General features: G+C 35.9%; 2 pseudogenes; both read left to right on the forward strand.

Moving 5' to 3' along the window:
• The first annotated feature begins 790 nt into the window (after positions 1-790).
• Positions 791-6,219, forward strand: LOC132272980 (wall-associated receptor kinase-like 10; annotated as a pseudogene).
• A 2,109-nt stretch (positions 6,220-8,328) lies between these two features.
• On the forward strand, positions 8,329-17,150 carry LOC132272986 (wall-associated receptor kinase-like 10; annotated as a pseudogene).
• Positions 17,151-18,322: the final 1,172 nt, after the last annotated feature.

Genomic DNA, 18,322 nt, shown 5'->3' on the forward strand with positions numbered 1-18,322 from the left:
CAAAGAATAGTCTTGTGGTGTGGTGAAGTTTCACTAGTGATAACGTTTCTCTCACAAGCACCACTGATCTATATTTTCTTGATATCTTATTCTTTATTATTGTTCAAACTTATCCGTCCTAATAATAAATCTATGAAAAGTATTATACCCCATTTATTAATATTATATATTATGATTAATTTAAATGCAAATGTTGTAAAAGATGGAAGAGCAAAGAGAACAAGCATATTGAAGGTAGAAATAGGAGGAATTAATATCATTAATAAGAAAACATCATTTTAAATGCACCCTCCTTTGCAAGTTGTCCTGAATCTAATATTATAACGATTGTAGAAGTTTCCACGTGAAGGCACCTATATGGAAATATATTGAGGTTAAGAATTCTAATTTACCTGATAAAATAAATAAAGAAACAATATTAAAAAACAATCTTTTCAAAGACAGATAATATCAAGAGAATGCCAAACGTTCAAGTCAATGTCATTCAAAAAAAAAAATTGTAAATCAACCTAAATTTATTGCAAGGCTTTATCAAATTTGACAATTGACTAAATATGTTTGAGTTATTTTTCTCATTTTGAGAAGGAAAATGGACGACTGGCTCAATAATCAATGATCAATCTAACCCATGGTAAACTATGGAAGGTTGCAACTTTGGAATAACGGTTTAATGACTCTGGCATTGACTAATGAGTTAATGACTAATAGTACATAGTTGTGGCAAACACTAATAGAAGAATTAGCAGCATTCTTCTTTCATTCTTCCAAAAACAGAAAGATGAGAGAGAGAATGATTATTCAATTGGTGCTGCAAATCGCACTATTGTTGTGGCTAACACTAACACAAGCATTAGCAGCATCACTAGCAAAGACTGGTTGTCCAGACAAATGCGGAAATGTTAGCATTCCATACCCATTTGGCATTGGAGCCAATTGTAATGAGCCCTATTACTCGTTTGAGATAATCTGCAACAAATCTTTCACCCCACCCAAACCATTCATCACTGGCATTGACCTTGAGGTGCTTGAAATCTTTCACCCCACCCAAACTGTTCGTGTCAACAACCCGGTAATCACTTCTAATTGTGAAAACAGGGTTAATAATCAATTTGTGAAGTTGAATGATACTCCTTTTTACTTCTCAGACACCTACACCCGACTCATGGCCATGGGTTGTAACAACCTCGCCTTAATCACCTACCAAGATACGGTCAAAGGGGGCTGCATGTCCATCTGCATTAGTGATTCAAAAATTAAACGTTGCTATGGCATCGACTGCTGCCAAACCACAATCCCTCCATCATATGACTCAATCAATGCATCTTTCAGAAGCATAGATTCAAACGATGATAATAAAGAGTGCACATATGCCTTTATGGTGGACCAAGAATGGTTCACTAACCTGACCGACCCCTATGCCGTGCAGAAAATGGATGAGGTCCCTGTTGTGCTGAGTTGGGGTACATATGGGAGATGCAATACATTCGATTTCTACAATTCTAATGTGTCCAATAGTTCATTATGCGGCACTAATGCTTCCTGCAGTTTTAATCAAAGCTCAACTTACGACCTATGCTATTGTGACCACGGCTATGAAGGAAACCCGTATTTGCTTCATGGATGCCAAGGTAAAGTTCTGCAATTAATAAATTTTCAGTTTAGTTTTGCAATACTTGAGTTTATCGTCATCACCAAGAACAGCAAACACCCTAGCCACTTGTCTGTATTAAATTTTAGGATAAATTACACTGACCTCTGCTGAAATTTGAGAGAACCAACAGGCAATTCAGATGCAGCAATCAGGAGCAGATACTTTGACTCTTCATGAGATGGTGCTGGTGATCATGAAGGTGGAAGTGGAAATTATGTTGCTGATGATTCTGATGAATGTAGGGATTGTGATGATGAATGATGTTAGAGAAAGAAAGAAGTGGATGAGAGGAGCTTTTAGAGACGTAAAAATAGTTAAGGAGACTTTAGGGTTTGGGAAAGGAAGAGGAAGCTGACGGCAGCGTTGGCAAAGGAGTGGGTGGGGAAAGTAGAACAAGTTGAAGGAGAAATAGATTAATATTAATTTATTTAAATATAATAAATTTGTATGTCGATTATATATATATATATATATATATATATATATGTACATACATATATATATATATACTGAGTATGTGTATGACCTTACCCAAAAAAAATTATAGTCCAAAAAAAATTATAGTTTTTTTTTGCTAATTAAATTGAATTAATTTAATATATATATATATATATATATATATATGTATATGTATGTATGTATTGATGTAGATTACATAGAATTGTAAGGTAATTAATGTCTTCTTGCATAATATAAGGGTAGTTTAGGACTATATAAATATTTTTAACTATTCTAACAATCAATTGATGGTGGAGGGGGTACGTGGCTGAGCACACGCACTAAATTTAAAAGGAGATCAAAGTAATAAACTCTAGATGCTCTATTAGCGTGTAATTTGACAAATTAAACTATAGAAGATAAAGTGTAATTTACCCTAGTTTTAACAATATGTACACAAGTTTAAATCTGTTGTCACTCTTCTGTGTATGGAGTACTCTGTATTTAGTCCTGTACAGGCGTGTAGACAAACATGTTAATAACTTATTTTGTTTGATTTTGCATGTTAGATATCGATGAATGTGCGAGGGATGATACCAATCGCTGTCACATGAACTGTGAGAATACGCAAAGGAGTTACAAGTGCCATTGTCCACCTGGGTACTCACCTTTATTTCTGGACGGAAGTTATTGCTATAAAATGAAGGAAAGCAACAGAAATGTGATCATTATCGCAGGTACAAACAACTTCCCACACCCCATCAATTCAGTTCGACTCCATATAAAAAAGAACTAAATTTTGAGCCAAAATGAAGAAGAAGAAAATAAATAACAAACACACACACACACACACACTAGATTTTTAAATTTGTCAACATGATTTTTTAAGGTCTACAACTACTATAGATAGGAACAACTGTAGGGAAGCTATAAAAATTTCCATTTACACTATAGGTATATGAAAATTTCAAAGTCCAATATACAAAAATATATTTACACTATAGTTCTTTAGGATGTGTATTAAAAGTGGTACACTTACGTATTCAAAGTAGCTCTTTTATGTACTAGAAGTAGTGTGCATTAGTATTAGGGTAAAGTGCAATAAACCCCCTGAACTATCAGCTAATAACACAAAATCCCCCTAAACTAAGTATTAACCCTTGAACTATTTAAAAAGTGCAAATTAAGGACACAATAAAAAATTGTTGACACGAGAGGTAAACAGAGATGCAAGATTACCAAATTACCCTTAAAAAAAATCCAATTAGAGAGTGACAAACCCTAGTTACACGCTGCCGTCGGAGGAGATGACGACAACTACGGCCAGGAGAGAGGTTGCGGAGATCAGTGCCAAGCCCAGACCAACGCCGCCATGATGTGAAGAGGAACATCCTTAACGTGGCCAGTCATCTCCAATTTTACTGCAATCACGGACCAAACTTCTTGCTTACTTTAAAGCCCAATCAATCTATGCATCTATATCTTCATCTGGATCATCCATGGCGTCGGAGAAGAGATTGTAGCCGTTCGCCGGAATCCATATCCGGCCATCAATGCCCACCGTCCCACTCTTTCTTCCCACCACCATCTCTGCCGCAATCCCGCCACCGCCACTGTCGCTATAGTCTCTCACAAGCACTCCATCGTATTGAAAACTAAATTACTCAATCAGACCCGACAAACTCACTGCTGCCACCACCATTATCGCCGAACCAATTAAACCACTAATTTTTTTATGGGCACGCCACCATAACGTCAACTAATCAAGCAAAAATCTTCTCTCAAACTATTCTACCCAATCGAACCCTACAAAGCCACCGTCACTGCCATCATCGCCGAACCAATCTAACCATAATTTTTGGAAACTCAAATAATTCATATTGAACCACCCGAGCCACTGCCATCACCCACCACTTCTACAACCACCATCACCCCCACCATAACTTCATCGTCGAAAACAATGGTGAATCAGTTATAGGGTTTGGATTTATTCTCCATATGATTGAGTATTTCCTCTGTTCAACAATATATATATATATAACGATAGTGATGGTCGGCCATGAAAGGTGCTCTCTATTGAGTGGTGGTGAGGGGAAGCGATATTGCTCCGACGTCGACGGGCCGGTGGAGACTGGTAGAAGAGAGAAATTTTGGAGGCACGTCAAAGAAAGAAACAAATAGGCAATTTTGAAAAATCAGAAAAAGATTATTGATCTTGTGATCGAAGGTGTATTTGAATTTTGTGAAGGGATCCATGAGATGGGTTTGAGATGGGTCTCAGGTCTGTCAGGTCTGTGTAACTATATATAATATATAGACACACATATATGACTTGTACTCTTATTTCCTCTCTGTATCATGGTTTTAAGAGGGACGTTGTTGATTGTTTAATGGTTGGAGAGTGTTTACAGAGAATGAAACCATCATGAGAAAGACGACGTTAGGGAAGGAAGTTATGGGGAGGTATGGTTTACTGTAGACTAAAAAGGGTTCAATTTGGGAATTTATTACATAAGGGTAAAATTGCCATTTTCAAATTGCAGCATAGGCCACGTGCGCATTTTACAGACAAAACCTGCCGAAACAGTGTTGCCTGGTGTTTGTTGCAAAAATTAAAATAGTTTAGAGGGTTTATTGTTAAAATAGAAGTTCAGGGGGGGTTTTTAGGGAGAGAGAGTAAAGTTTGGGGGGGTTTTTTTGCACTTTACCCTTAGTATTAAATATGTGAGATGGTGAACAATGATTTTATATGATTATAAATGCTTTACAAGACTTGTCATTTATACAGATTGAACTTTGAGTTTATATATATATATAACTGTAATTAAACATCATAATTGAATATTTGGACTATTAGCTATACAATTATTTTTCACTCAAGCATAAAAATTTTAGATTGAAAAGGTGATTCTTTCCTATTGAGTTTTGCAGGTATTAGCACGGGTCTCGGAATACTATTTTTACTTATTGGTACATGGTAGATGATTAAACTAGTGAAAAGAAGAGGAGAAATTAAGTTGAAGGAAAAATTCTTTAAACGAAATGGGGGATTGTTACTGCAACAACAATTGTCTTCAGGTGAAAGTAATGTTGAGAAAACCAAACTCTTCATTTCAAAAGAGTTGGAAAAAGTGACTGACCACTTTAATGAGAATTGAATACTAGGTCAAGGAGGCCAAGGTACTGTTTACAAAGGCATGTTAATAGATGGTAAGATTGTAGAAGTTAAGAAGTCCAAAATAGTGGATGAAGGCCAACTTGAGCAATTTATTAATGAGGTGGTCATTTTATCACAAATTATCCATAGAAATATAGTCAAGCTACATGGATGTTGTTTGGAAACTGAAGTACCTTTACTTGTTTATGAATTCATCCCTAATGGAACCCTTTTCCAGTATATCCATGACCAAAATGAAGACTTCCCTCTTTCCTTGGACATTCGTGTTCGGATTGCTATAGAAGTTGCAGGAGCTCTTTCCTATCTACACTCAGCAGCTTCCATACCCATTTATCATCGAGACATCAAGTCCACAAACATATTGTTGGATGATAAATACAGAGCAAAAGTTTCCGACTTTGGGACTTCAAGATCAATTGCAGGTGATCAAACTCACTTGACCACAAAAGTACAAGGGACCTTTGGATACTTGGATCCTGAGTACTTCTAATCAAGCCAATTTACCGAGAAAAGTGATGTTTATAGCTTTGGAGTAGTTCTTGTTGAGCTCTTAATAGGACAAAAGGCGATCTCATCAGCCAGATCTGAAGAATGGCGAAGTTTAGCAGCATATTTTATATTGACGATGAAGGAGAATCGTTTGTTTGATATTCTTGATGCTTGAGTTGTGAAAGAAGGTGTGAAAGAAGAGATCACGCGAGTCGCTAATCTTGCAAAACAATGCTTGAACTTGAATGGGAGAAAAAGGCCTGCAATGAAAGAAGTTGCAACAGAGTTGGAAGCAATTAGAATGCCACATGGAGAATCCACTATTCAACAAAACTATGAAGAGGTTGAATTTGCGGTAGCTAGCCTCACTGGGCCTTGGGATGCTGCTTCAATTTCGGCAAGCTTTTATCAAGATAGTAGTGTATCATCATCGTCAGATGTCCAATATCTATTATCAAAGTAAATATGGTGGTTAAGGTTTTGTTTTTTCCTTATATTACAAGTCCTTCTTTGAATAATAGTGTATAAGCACTGAAAGATGTTCCTACTTCTAGTGTTTAAGAAATCATGATCAGCAAGAAAATTTTACTGTCCTTTATATTATTTTCCATCTTGTGTAAGCTAATCATGATGAGAAATATGCTTAACATATGTTTCTTTGAAGTATTTATGGATATCATTTTGTATCTAAACTTGAATTCTATACGATGCTTTTTTTATTAGTTGAATATGATACATCTCTTTTGTTGTTTTCTGGTGGTCTAGTTGCAAACTGTTCATTCTTAATAAGAATTGATGCATTCTCTTATTGGAGATCCCTATATAGACCAATACAGTAGACACAATACAGATGCACCAAATTCTACTAGTTCAGTATCAACCACCCAAAGAATGATGGTCCAAAGATATGCTCCATTTGGCTAAAACTATGAAAATATATATATAATGATTATTAAGAACTCAATGAGATCTTCGTCCTCAAATTAGACAAACATAGAAGGGAATCCCTTTGAGTTCTTCTGCTTTCTTTTATCTATATTTATTTTCCTATCAAATGATTATCAACCTACTCCCTAGGCCCTTATATTTCAGTAAGAGATAGGTGATACAAAAGAATAAGCTCAAAATCAACATTTATTCCAAGTAAAACTCTCTTCCACGAGACTTTAGCCATAATGATCCTATGTCAACTCAATTTAAAAAGTCAACATCCTAAAACTGAATCTTAAATTCCCATTGTTTGGGTCTCCATTATAGATTAAAATCTTAGGGCAGTTGAAAAATACATGCAGATTCAGTTACAATTGGGATCCATACATGCATATTAATATATACACATAAATTTCTTCATAAAGAACAATTTTTTATCTAAAGAGATGAAATATATACCGAAAATGCAGTTATAAACATACAATTAATGGTTCCAAAGAGAAATTGATAAAATAAGCTGCTGATTTCTTACCGACCTTAAATTCAGAAGAGTGATACAAAGTAGAGTTGTATTCACTGGAACAGAACTCAACAGTTAGAGGTAAAATTGAATGCAAAAGGGAGATGAGAGAACAGAGATAATTTACACCAAAAAAAATTTAGACGGTGTCATCCTTTGAGATATATTTTTTTGCGCCTTATTATATTGAGCGCATCCAACTATTCATTACCATGCCTTTAACATAAGAACGGTCCAAATGCTTCCATTACAAGGCGAGCAAGTAAAATTTTCTCCTTTCACAGGAGTCAGGCTATTCTTCTATGCAATGGGACAAACGTGTAAGCAATGTGGGAATAAGTCCAACAGCACTTTATTACTATACCTGTAAACTGACCAGATTCAATTTACAAGATTCAGCCCTGATTCGAATCCCTATCTGATTCAATAATCCGAGAAATAATTTATTAATAAATATTTGATTGTTGTGGTCTTTTTTTAAAGAAAAAAAAATGCGGAGTAATGTCAAAGGAGATTGGCAAACAAAGGGACAAAATAAAAAATAAAAAATTAGATCTTTAATTTACTATTTGTTAAAGAAGAGAGAGAGACTAAAAGAATAATAAAAGCATATTGTATATTACGTATTATATACCGTCATATCCGATTGATTCGGATTCATTTAGCTAACATGAATTCAGATCAAATGTTTATCAAATTAAATCTTACCAAGTTAATTGGACATCTTTTCCATAAATGCATCTTGAAGTCCAAGATCATACACTTGAATTTGAATGTTTCCAAAATGGTTGTAACTTATCAAATCCTTCTAATATTTTTATAGAACAAATATATATATATATATATATATATATATATATATATATATATTTATAGAGAATATTCAAAAGAATGGCAAGAAAATGCCAGAACATTGATGTCAATGACTCAATATCATCCATTAAACATTAATTTCTGGTAAGCACTTTATCACAATTGACAATAAGGTAATGCTAAACATAACGTTAAAAATGGTCAAGAATGGATGAATGCCTGCAACTTTGGAATAACGATTTACTGACTTTGCCAAATGCCATCAACTAATTTCCCTTCCATCTTCCTAAAAACTATGTGTGTGTGAGAATGGTTATTCAATTGGTGCTGCAAATCACACTATTATTGTGGCTAACACCAGCATCATCAGCACTAGCAGCAACACTAGCACAGCCTGGTTGTCAAGACAAATGCGAAAATGTTATCATTCCTTTCCTATTTGGTATCAGAGCCAATTGTTATTATGAAGAGTCGTTTGAGATAAGCTGTAACAAATCTTTCAACTCACCCAAACCTTTCATCACTATCATCAACCTTGAACTGCTTGAAATCTCATTATCAGAGGCACTGTCCGTGTCAACAACCCTATAATGACTTCTAATTATGAAAACAGGACCAATAATCAAGCTGTGTCCTTGATTGGTACTCCTTTTTTCTTTTCAGACACCTACAACCGATTCACAACCCTGGGTTGTGGCAACCTCGCCTTAATCAGCTGGTAAGGAATCATCATAGGGTGCGTGTCCAATGGCAATTTTACTTCAAGAGATAAAAGTTGCTATGGCATCAACTGCTGCCAAACCACAATCCCTCCAACAATCATGTTTATCAATGCATCTTTCAGAAGCATAGATTCAAACAATGATAATAAAGAGTGCAAATATGCCTTTATGGTGGACGAAGAATGGTTCACTAACCTGACAGACCCCTATGCCGTACAGGTAATGGAGAAGGTCCCTGCTGTACTCAATTGGTATGCATACGGGACGTGCCATTCATCCGTTGTGTATATACATGGGCAGTCATTATGCGGCACAAAAGCTTCCTACAGTTCCCCTTCCAATAACAGCTCAGGTTATCTATGCCAATGTGACTGCGGCTATGAAGGAAACCCATATCTGCTTGAAGGATGCCAAGGTAAAATTCTGCAATTAGTAAATACTAGAGAATATCTTATCAATTGATTACCAAGAAAAGTAAACACCTAGACACTTGTCTTTAACAACTTTTAACAAAATCTGTTGTCACTCTTTTGTGTGTAGTCCTGTGGGCTGTGCAGGTGTGTAGACAAATATTTTAATACCATATTTTGTTTGATATTGCATGCCATGTATCGATGAATGTGTGATGAAAGAGACCAATCGCTGTGTGATGAACTGTTCGAATACGCCAGGAAGTTACAAGTGCTATTGTCCACCAAAGTTCTTAAAAGTTGGAGATTATTCTTGCTATAAACTCAGAGGCAATGCAGGCAATATAAATGAGTTCATCATTATAGGTACGTCCTTCCCCCCACCCCAACACACACACACACACACACACACACACACACACACACACACACTGAGATAGCAAGCATAAATTTGGAGGCCCTGATTATTGCTTGATCAGAATCAAGACAACTGATCGATTCAGTTAAAGTCCATACATAAAAGAACTAAATTTTGAGCCCACCTTGAAAACAAACAAAAAACTAAACTAGATTTCCTAATCTGTCAATATGATTTTTTTAACACAAATAGGATTCAACTTTGCAAACCTTGAATCCCTTCTAACAGTACAACAACTACAGGACATATGGTAGCAATTAATGTAGCTCCAAATAGTAATAATATAATCTAAATCAAATTTGTGGACTAATAGCTTCTGTGGGAAATTACTATTCTTTCCTTGTATAAGGAAATCGTGTACAAGTTGTTAATAGCTAGGGATTTATGAGTTATTGTAATCCTTGATTTCTCAGGATCAGTTTTTTATATGTATTAATATGTATCTCCAGGATTAGTCAGTTTCCTAGAATAACATTATTCTGATGTACATATAACAGTGTATTCCCAATTCTTTAATCAATTGATTCGATTACTAATTTCAGTAATTTTGTCATGGTATCAGAGCTCTAGGCTTATTTTATGAGTAATTATCTTCTCTTGGCCTTCTTTGCTAGTCCTATTCTTTGTGTTCTTGTCTTGTGAAAATCCAGTGGATTTTACCTCTCTCTAAACCATATCAGCGTCCATCGAAACCAGCGACACTTCAGAGATCCCTATAACTAGAAGCGACGGCTCTGTCCTAACAGGAGAATTGCAGAATATCCAGGCGGCGTACAGGTTGAATAGGAAAAATTATCTAAAGTGGTCTCAAATGGTCTGCACGTTCTTGAAGGGAAGAGGGAAACTGAGCCACTTGCTTGGTAATGGTTCAAAGAGGGAAGATCCTAAGTTTGATGCTTGGGATGAACAAGACTCTATGGTTATGTCCTGGTTATGGAACTCTATGTTACCAAAAATTAGTGACACTTGTATGTTTTTGAGCATGGCCAAGGAGATATGGGAAGTAGTCAAGCAGACCTATTCCAAAGTATGTGATGTTGCACAGATCTATGACATCAAGACCAAAATCTCCACTACTAAACAGGGTAATCGGTCAGTCATTGAATATTCCAACCTCTTGAAGGGTCTATTACATGAGATGGATCATTATTAGTGCATTTAGATGAAGTGCAGTGAAGATGTAGCTATCCTTAAGAGGTTTGTTGAAAAGGACATAATTTATGATTTCTTACAGGTTTAAACATCGAATTTGATGTTGTAAGAGTGCAAATACTTGGAAAAGAAGATTTTCCAACCTTAAATGAGGCAATTGCAATTATTTTTACTGAGGAAGGAAGAAGGGGTGTCATGATTGAAACTCACATAGTAGAGAGTTTGGCCTTGGTGTCAAAAAACACGACTGTGAAGAATTATGGCTCTGAACAACGTTTTGGAGAAGGCAATGGGCAAGCAGACATGCCAAAACCATTCAACAAGGATTCCCTGTGGTGTACATACTGTAAAAAATCCCGCCATACTAAGGAGAAGTGCTGGAAACTCCATGGCAAGCCTTAAACTGTGAACAAAGCCTGGTCAGAAAAAGAGTGGACAGCCAAGAGGACAGGGACATGCACATGTGGCAACCACACAATCAAACAGTGAAGACAATCTTTCAATCCTATCTGCCGAATTTAACAAAGAAGAGATAGAGAAATTAAGGAGCCTATTGGGAACGTTGGAGAAACTATCTACAACAGGTACTTGTTCTTTGGTGTTCTCAGGTATTTCTTCTCCTTCCCCATTTTCTTATGTTTTTAGTGCTCCGGATACAGTCTCCTCAAGCTCCTGGGTCATTGACTCAGGAGCTATAGATCACATGACCCATTCCTTAAAAAAAATTATTTCATATACCCCTTGTCCTAACAATAGGAAAATAGTAATAGCTGATGGATCAGTGACAACCGTGGCTAGGCAAAGAGATGTTTTTTTGAATGACCACCTTACACTTAAGAATGTCCTCCATGTCCCAAAACTATGCACCAATCTTGTGTCAATCCAGAAACTCATAACAGATTCTAATTGCAGTGTGACATTTTATCCTCTCTGTTGTATATTTCAGGAACAGGGCATGAAGAGGATGATTGGACATGCTAGGGAGAGGGATGGTCTATACTAACTTGAAGAATCAAATGGACAAAATAGAGTTGAGAGTTTATCACCATTATCATTTCTTTTTGAGTCATTCAAATCCAATAAAGACAAGATATGGCTTCAACACATTTGTCTTGGTCACCAATCATTTAGTGTTCTCAAAATAATATTCATTGTTCAAAAGTTTATCCATTGAAAATTTTCATTGCGATGTATGTGAACTTACAAAGTACAAACGTACTTTTCAAATCAGTAATAAAAGAACTTCTGTTCCATTTACCATGATTCACAGTGACATTTGGGGACCTTCCACTGTTGCTAATGTTTCTGGGGCAAGGTGGTTTATCTTATTTATTGATGATTGCATTCGTGTGTCATGGATTTTTCTGTTAAAAAATAAATCGGATTTGAGTTATGTGTTTCCAATTTTTTTCAATATGGTCAAAACTCAGTTTGGTGTAGGGATAAAAAGATTTCAATCTGACAATGCTAAGGACTACTTTATCAAATTTTCTCTCCGTATTTCCAAAAATAGGGTATAATACATGAATCCTCTTGTGTTAGCACACCTCAACAAAATGGGGTGGCTGAACGAACGAATAGCCACATTCTCATTATTACAAGAGTTTTCTTGTTCCAAAAAAATGTTCCAAAATAATACTAAGGGGAGGCTGTTTTAACCGCTACTCATCTCATCAATCGGCTTCCTATAAGAGTCCTTAGTTTTAAAAGTCCAATGCAGGTCTTTACACAGTTATTTCCCAATTTTAATGCATCTAATAATCTGATTCCAAAGATATTTGGTTGTGTTGCCTTTGTTCTTGTGCATTCTCAAAACAGGGGAAAACTTGATCCTTGAGCTCTTAAATATGTCTTTTTTGGCTATTCCTCCACCCAAAAAGGTTACAAATGTTATCATCCTCCGACAAGGAGATTTTATGTGTCTGCTAATGTTACTTTTGTCGAACAAGATTAGTACTTTAACGGTCCTTATCTTTAGGGGGAGACATCTTTCATAAAAGATAAGGACAAGGATTTTTTCTCCTTGAGTTTTCAGCCCCTATCTCTCATCAATCTGAGTCAAACATACTCCCAAACATTCAGTCCGAGCCAAATACACGGTCAGAAGCCGAGCCTCATACACCCAAATCACAAAGAGTGTTACATGGGAAGCAAACTCAAAACTCTATTCGTCCATTGCAGATTTACTCAAGGAAAAAAGCACCAATCTCTTAACTTGTGCAAGTTCAATCACCCAAATCTACTCCTGGTAATGTCGAGGTAATTACTCAACCCAATGATAACACTCATGAAACCGCTGAACAAAATGATTATGATGTCCCTATTGCAATTAGAAAAGGAACTCAAACTTGTACCAAACACCCTATTTATCTGTTCATGTCATATAAAAATCTTTCTCATAACCACAGGGCCTTTCTTACTAGCCTAAATACAGTCCCTATTCCCAAAACTTTATCTGATGCATTAGGAAATGAGAATTGGGAAAATGCTTTGAAGGTTGAGATAGAAGCACTTGAGAAAAACAAGACTTGGGACTTGGTGAGACTGCCTAAAAGGAAGAAGGTGGTTGGGTGTAAATAGGTGTTTACAACTAAATACAACTCAGATGGCTCTTTGGAAAGGTGTAAGGCAAGATTAGTTGCCAAAGGGTATACACAAACCTATTGCATAGATTATCTTGAGACTTTTGCTCCAGTTGCTAAAATGAATACTGTGAGAATCCTGTTATTAGTGGCTGCAAATTTTGGCTGGAGATTACAGCAATTTGATGTCAAGAACGCCTTCTTACATGGCGATCTTGAGGAGGAGATCTATATGGAGATTCCGCCTGGGTTTGGCTCAAATGAAAAGGAAGGAATGGTATGTAAGCTTCAAAAAAAGCTTTGTATGGATTGAAACAATCCCCAAGAGCTTGGTTTAGGAGATTTACCAAAGTGATGGTGAGTATAGGATATAAGCAAAGTCATGGTGATCATATACTGTTTGTAAAACACTCAGCATCAGGGGGAGTGACAGTATTGTTGGTCTATGTGGATGACATCATAGTAACAGGAGAAGGCTTGGAAGGAATTGGAGAGCTTGAAGAAACAATTAGTGAAGGAATTCAAGATCAAAGAGCTAGGAAAACTAAAGTACTTTCTTGGTATTGAAGTAACCCACTCTCAGCAAGGGATTTTTATATCACAGCAAAATTATGTGTTAGACTTATTGGCTGATACAGGTAAGCTGTAAACCAGTTGAGACACATATGGAGTCAAACCACAAACTTTGTGATGCTCTAGAAGACGTGGCCGTGGATAAAGGCTCTTTTCAGAGACTTGTGGGGAAGTTAATTTATTTGTCACATACCAAGCCGGATATAGCTTATGCTGTGAGTGTTGTGATTTAATTCATGCACAATCCCAAGAATCACATCTTAAAGCTGTGTATAGAATTCTGTAGTACTTGAAGGGTACACCAGGAAGAGGAATTCTGTTTAAAAAAGGGAAGGACTGACTCTTGAAACCTACACAGATGCGGATTATGCAGGATCCATGATTGACAAAAGATCAACCTCAAGCTATTGTACCTTCCTATGTGGTAACCTCGTTACTTGGAGAAGCAAAAAACAGAATGTGGTTGCAAGGTCCAGCGCAGAAGCTAAATTTAGAGCAATGACACTCGGGATATGTGAACTGCTATAGCTAAGGATAATCTTGGAAGATCTGAGAGTCAGATGGGAAGGTCCAATGAAACTTTATTGTGATAATAAATCAACCATCAATATTACACACAATCCTGTGCAACATGATCGCACAAAACATATTGAAGTGGACAGGCATTTTATTAAAGAGAAGTTGGATAGTGGCCTCATTTGTACTCCTTTTGTTCCTGGAGAATAGCTAGCAGACATGCTTACCAAAGGATTGCCTGGTTCTATTTTTCAGAGAATAACCAGCAAGCTTAGAATGGATGACATCCATTCACCAGCTTGAGGGGTTGTGTGGGAAAATACAATTCTTTCCTTGTACAAGGAAATCATGTACATGCTATTAATAGATAGGGATTTATTAGTTATTGTAATCCTTGATTTCTAGGGATTAGTTTTTTTATATGTATTAATATATATCTCCAGGATTAGTTAGTTTCCTAGAATAACATTATTCTGATGTACATATAACAGTGTATTCCCAATTCTTTAATCAATTGATTCGATTACCAATTTCAGAATTTTGTCAGCTTCAATTCAAAGTCAAGTTTAGTTATGCAGTACTAGAACATATCTTAATCACTTGATTACCAAATACCTAATCAATTGTCACTCTTCTATATTTGGCACACAATATATGCCTTAACTACTATGTGTGTAGTCATGTGCAGATGCGTAAATAAACATGTTAATAGCTTATTTTGTTTGGTATTTCATGTCAGATATCGATGAATGTGTGATGATAGAGACCAATCGTTGTGACATGAACTGTTCGAATACGCTAGGGAGTTACAAGTGCTATTGTCCACCTGAGTACTTAAAGGTTGGATATTATCCTTGCTATAAACTTAAAGGCAATGAAGGCAACAGAAATGCGATCATTATTATAGGTACGTCTTTCTCCCCCCCCTCGCCCCCTAAAGAGACAAAAAGCACAAATTTGAGAATCCAGACAATTGATTGATTTAGTTAGAGTCTACATAAAAAAGAACTAAATTTTGAGCCAAACTGGGGGGTGGGGGGGGGGGGGGGGGGGGGGAGACACAAACACTATACTTTTAAATCTGCCTTTTAACACAAATATGATTTAAATTTGCAAACCTTGAATCCCTTAGGAAATATAACACACACACACACACAAAAACACTAGACTTTTAAATCTGCCTTTTAACACAAATAGAATTCAACTTTGCAAACCTTGAATCCCTTAGGAAATATGATCACAATTAATATAGCTCCAAAAAGTAAACATAAAGTCTAGATCAAATTTGTGAACTAATAGCTTCAAGTTTAATTTAATATGGTTTAACTGAATTCATTTGAGTTGGTTCCTAATTACTGTTGGCTGTTCTAATTGGGTAGTTTTGCACTCATAATAAAACTATGTAGCATTGATATAGTCCCATTGCACTTGTCAATAAAAAAAATAAAAAAATTGATATATTCCCATTGCAGCAGTCTAACCTTACAATTGACTGCCTTTTTGAACACTAAAATACTTGTCTTTCTTATGGGAAGAGATAGGACATGAACGAGCCTAGGAAATATTAGCATATACAATTATTTTTTTCACTCAAGCATAAAAAGGTGATTCTTTCCTATTGAGTTCTACAGGCACTGGAAGAGGTTCCTGAATATTATTTAAACTAGGTACATGGTGGATGATTAAACTACTGAAAAGAAGAAGGAAAACTAAGCTCCATGAAAAATTCTTTAAACGAAATGGGGGTTTGTTACTACAACAACAATTGTCTTCAGGTAAGGTAATGTTGAGAAAACCAAACTCTTTTCTTTAAAGGAGTTGGGAAAGGCCACTGACCACTTTAATGAGAATCGGATACTAGGGCAAGGTACTGTTTATAAAGGCATGTTGGCAGATGGTAAAATTGTAGAGGTTAAGAAGTCCAAAATAGTGGATGAAAGCCGACTTGAGCAATTTAATAATGCGGTGGTCATTTTATCACAAATTATCCACAAAAATGTAGTCAAGCTACAGGATGTTGTTTGGAGACAGAAGTACCTCTGCTTGTTTATGAATTCATCCCTAATGGAACCCTTTTCGAGTATATCCATGAACAAAATGAAGAATTCCCTCTTTCCTGGGGCATTCATATTCGGATTGCTATAGAAGTTGCAAGAGCTCTTTCATATCTACACTCAGCAGCTTCCATACCCATTTATCATCGAGACAGCAAGTCCATAAACATACTATTGGATGATAAATACAGAGCAAAAGTGTCTGATTTTGGGACTTCAAGATCAATTGCAGTTAATCAAACTCACTTGACCACAAAAGTACTGGGGACCTTTAGACACTTAGATCCTCAGTACTTCTAATCAAGCTAGTTTACAGAGAAAAACGATGTTTATATCTTTGGAGTAGTTCTTATTGAGCTCTTAACAGGACAAAAGTCGATTTCATCCACCAGACTTGAAGAATGGTAAAGTTCAGCAACATATTTCATATTGACAAGGAGGAGAATCGTCTATTTGATATTCTTGATGTTCGAGTTGTGAAAGAAGGTGGGAAAGAAGAGATCATGTGAGTTGCTAATCTTGTAAAAAGATGCTTGAACTTGAATGGGAGAAAAAGGCCTACAATGAAAGAAGTTGCAACAGAGTTGGAAGCAATTAGGATGCCATATGGAGCATCTATTATTCAACAAAACTATGAAGAGAATGAATTTGCGGTAGTAAAACTCACTGGGCCTTGGGATGCTGCTTCCACTTTGATCGGATAATAGTATATTATCATCGTCAAATGTCCAATATCTATTGTCCAAGTAAATCTGATGGTTAAGGCCATATATTACATGTTCTTGTTTGAATAATAGTGTATAATCACTGAAAGATTTTCCTACTTCTAGTGTTTAAGAAATCATCATCAGTAAGAAAATTTTGTTGTCCTCTTATCTTATTTTCCATGTTATGTAAGCTAATCACGATGGGAAATAGTCTTAATGCTTTTTTTATACATCTCTTCTGCTTTTTTTTTTTTTCTGGTGCTCTAGTTATGTTATGCCCATTCCGAATTAGAATTGATGAATTCTCTTATATGTATCGACCAATATGGGATCCCTATATAGACTAATATGGTTAAAATAATACAGATGCACCAATTTCTTTTGGTCAGTATCAACTACCCAAAGGAGATAGTCCAAAGATACTCTCCATTTAGCCATATCTAAAGAAAAACAAAATATATTATGATTATTAAGAACTCAACGGGATCTTCTCCCTCAAATCAGATAAACAAAGAAGGGAATCCCTTTAATTAAGTTCTTACGTTGTCATGTCTCTATGTTTATTTTGCTATCAGCAAGAGATAGGTTATAAAAAAGAAATAACTCAAAATCAAGATCTTTTCTAATAAAAACTTTCTTCCAAACACTTTGGTAGTGTATTAGTCTCCATCAACATTGTGCTTCATCCAAATAAAGGCAAAATGGCGCTCAGAAGTCACGTTGGATGCATTGAAATCTAAAAGGCTAGAACACCCTTAGATGATCAGTTATACAAGATTGCTGAAAACCAAAACGCAAGAGTATGATAAGGAAAAAAAAAAGTTAAAAATGGAAGGAAGACTCCGAATTTAGTGCAAGGATAGCAGATTGCAATTATGTTCCAATCATATAATTAATCATAATCTATTGAGAATGAAATCTATTGAGATTTCATTGATAAGTGGTGGGTGGAATATATGTCTACCAATTATAATCAACCCTTGCAATAGCACAAATCATTGTAAAATAGGGCTATCATAGGGGTAAGTCGAACCACAAAGACTGCAAGTTTATGGCAACCAAGGTTTTTAAAATCACTTTGTTTGAGGGAAGAGGTGTAAAAGGTTTGGTTTGTTTGTCACTTAGAACTAGAAATGAAATTTGCATAAAACCGTAAATGGAAGGAATTT

Source organism: Cornus florida, unplaced genomic scaffold, assembly GCF_030987335.1.
Source record: "Cornus florida cultivar Cherokee Brave unplaced genomic scaffold, ASM3098733v1 CherokeeBrave_3.0.0_Hap2_Chr01, whole genome shotgun sequence".
Lineage (NCBI taxonomy): Eukaryota > Viridiplantae > Streptophyta > Magnoliopsida > Cornales > Cornaceae > Cornus > Cornus florida.